We start from the raw sequence: 3,023 nt of genomic DNA on the forward strand, positions 1-3,023 counted from the left end.
GGTCCCAAGAGTGAGCAGCTCTGCAGGCCCTTCCGTCTCGGTTATGTCCGGGATGTGTTCCCGCACATCCACTAAGTGGCGGTTGCACCTTAACGCCCCATCCTTACTCCTCCAAAAGCCCTAAACTCAGGCAGGTAAGGGAGCCCTGTCTCCACGACCCCCACCACTCACCCCCGGCCTCCTCTTAAAACTTACTGACCGGATCAGGGCCACATGGCCAGACGTCAACCCTGCTGAGGGGTCGGAGGGGACTAGAGGCACCATGCCTCCCCACCCAGGCCCAAGCCAACATGATGGCTCAGCAGGCCCAGGAGGGTTAGGAGTTCGCACCTTCCTCCCCCTCCTCGGGCAGGATCTCCGGGCTGCCGTTTGGTCCGCCTGCGGGCCCATGTCCTTGCGGGGCGGCGGAGCTGGTGGGGAACGGGTACGGGACAGCGGTGGTGGGGAGTCTGGAGCGAGAGCCTGTGGTGCTCCGAGGACGGCCCAGACCTGGGACCTCCTGCACGTGGTGGGGCAGCTCACCGAGGGTTGGGGGTCAGGGAGTGAAAAGTCAGAGGTTTGATGGGGCCTGCGGGCTATCGTGAGGGGTCAGGGACTCACCGGGCAGGTTGTCGGCGGCGGGTAGAGCGCCTCGGCCAGAGTCGGCACGTCCTCCAAGCTCAGCTTTGTGGTCAGCTAGTCTGTGTGCTTGAGGATCTCGCTGGATCCGAAGCCGGAAGGCATGAGGTGTCCCGCTCCACGTCTAGGACGGCGCAGGCCACCAGCAGGTGCAGACTGGGGCCAGGGCGGCCTGTCCACAGCGCCTCCCACGGCCGAAGGACTTCCGGGAAGGGGCATTCCCTCTTGACCCAGAGGAGCAGCCACCGGAAGCAGAAGCAGAGAGAGCCGGAGTCGGGGGGAGTCCCGGAAGTCTCAGAGCGGCGGATCCGGCACCTTCAGGAGTAGCGAGAGTTGCCGCTTCATTATCTCCTCAGAGTTCCCTTGCACGAGCTCCGTGACGCCACAAAAACAGCGGAAGGCATCCACCTCGTCCTGAGAGCCCTAGCGGATCGGGAAGAGAAGGTCACTTCTGTCCTGGACGTAGCCGAGCTCGTCATGGTACAGGCAGTCGGGGAGGAGGACGTCGTTCAGCAGGCCCGGCCCTGGGTTCTCGCGACCCTCAGAGAATTTGTTGGTTCTATGAGAGCGGCTCTCGTCTCTGGCCATGAGGCTGCGGTATCCATGCGGCGGTGAGTTCCTCCGCCCCTGCCCAGGCCTCACGGAGTTCCACGGCAGCTTCAGGTGGAAATCCTCATCAGTTTTCTTGCGCACGTGGGCCTTGCTATCCTTGGCAGAGCCCTCCCAGCTGAAGTACCATAGGAGGGACCGCCAAGCCTGGCGCAGTAGGCTGGGGCTCAGACCCTGGGGGAAGCCGCCCCGCCCCCGCGGCGCCGCCAGCCGGCCCTGCCCAGCCCTCCCTGAGGGGGTACTTGGCTCCGCATTCCTGAGAAGAGCCGGGGTCTCAGCTCAGGGACCTGCTGCAGGAGGCCCTCCGGGCACACGCGGTGGGCCCACTCCTCCCCTGTGACCCGAGGCGTCCGCTCTACAAGCGGCCGTGGCCCCAGCTCCCCACAGGAAGTGACCTGCAACCCAGGTGGGGCGCGTATTCAGAGGCCGGAAGAGGGTCGCTGGAGGCCCCGTCCAGGTGTGGCTGCAGGTCTCCCCTGAAGAAGGTGGTCGCGCTGGAGAAGCTGCTGAAGGTGGTGCAGTAGGAATCCTGGAGGAAGCGAGACACCACGTGGGAACGGTCCTGGTTAAAGAGCTGGACGTGATGGAAGGAGTTGGAGAGGGCCGGGGAGGCATAGGGGGAGACGAGGTAGAGGTGGCGGTTCTGTGGAGAGGTGGCCAACAGCAGGTGACGGCTAAAGACACAGAGCAGGGCGCTGGTGCCCCACGGTGGACATGCAGGGCAGGCGGGGAGCCTGTGGCCTGCGTGACCAGGACCGGACAGGCCCAGCTGAGGCCAGACTTTGAACGGCAGATGGCCTTGAGCTCCCCCAGACTTACTCACTAAGAAGACCAGGGCGCCCCTGCGGAAGCTGGGCTCTGCACCTCTCGTGGCTCTGAGTGGCCGGGCCGCAGCTGACCTGTGCTGATGACTGCCCTCTGTGGGGTTTATAGCCGGGGTCAAAGGTCAGTTCCTCGTCAGAAGTGCAGGAGTCATCCCCACTGGCGTCCTTCTTGGAGAAGAGGATTTGAGTGGAATCTCCAGCCTCTCTACAGGAGCCCAGTGCAGGAGGACGTCATTTGTCCTTCTCCACAACACAGATGACGCGGTCCACGAGGGAGTCCGGGTCTTGGTGTTTCCTGGCGTGCAGGTACATGCCTCTTGACCAATTTGTTAATGAGTGGAGTTGACGTAAAGGAAAAATATTTGTAGAATGAGTAGGACTGGCCGTATACTATGTTAGGTAGTTCTGGGTCAGATGCACATTATGTTTTCTTTTGTATGATTTTTGCTTAGGTTAAATGTATAGAACACTGCCTGTAGTTTTTATTCCACAGGAAGGAATCTATCGTTGTAGTTAATCGTTTGTAGTTTCCATGAAATCTTTAGCCTGATGCATCTCTCCTAAGTCGTACAGTTAAGATCCTGATGCTCAGTGTGGGTAGACAAGAAAAGCACACTCCTGGTGGATCGGATGGTCTTGCTGAGGTGATTGCCATGTGGTTGTGCCTCTTGAGCAATCCTGCCAAACAGAGTATTCCAGGAGGTAGTAGGCTGTGTATTTCCAAAGGCACAGATCTGGGCATGTACAAAGCCAAGTCCATGGATGCTCTTTTAAATAGCTAAACTGATTGGTACAAGAAAGTCTCCCTAGTGGTACCTCTGCATCTCCTCTATTCATATGGCTCTCTTCTTTGTCAGTTTCCCCCCGTTTTTTTTTTTTATTGTGGTAAAATGTAAAAAATGTAGAATTTACCATCTTAACCATTTTTAAGTGTTCAGTTCATTGGTATTAAATACATTCATAATGTTGCGC

General features: G+C 58.6%; 1 pseudogene; it reads right to left on the minus strand.

The window, feature by feature from the left end:
* Positions 1–316: 316 nt before the first annotated feature.
* Positions 317–2,363, minus strand: LOC137225876 (TBC1 domain family member 17-like; annotated as a pseudogene).
* Positions 2,364–3,023: the final 660 nt, after the last annotated feature.

This window comes from Pseudorca crassidens, chromosome 6 (genome assembly GCF_039906515.1).
Source record: "Pseudorca crassidens isolate mPseCra1 chromosome 6, mPseCra1.hap1, whole genome shotgun sequence".
Taxonomy (NCBI): domain Eukaryota; kingdom Metazoa; phylum Chordata; class Mammalia; order Artiodactyla; family Delphinidae; genus Pseudorca; species Pseudorca crassidens.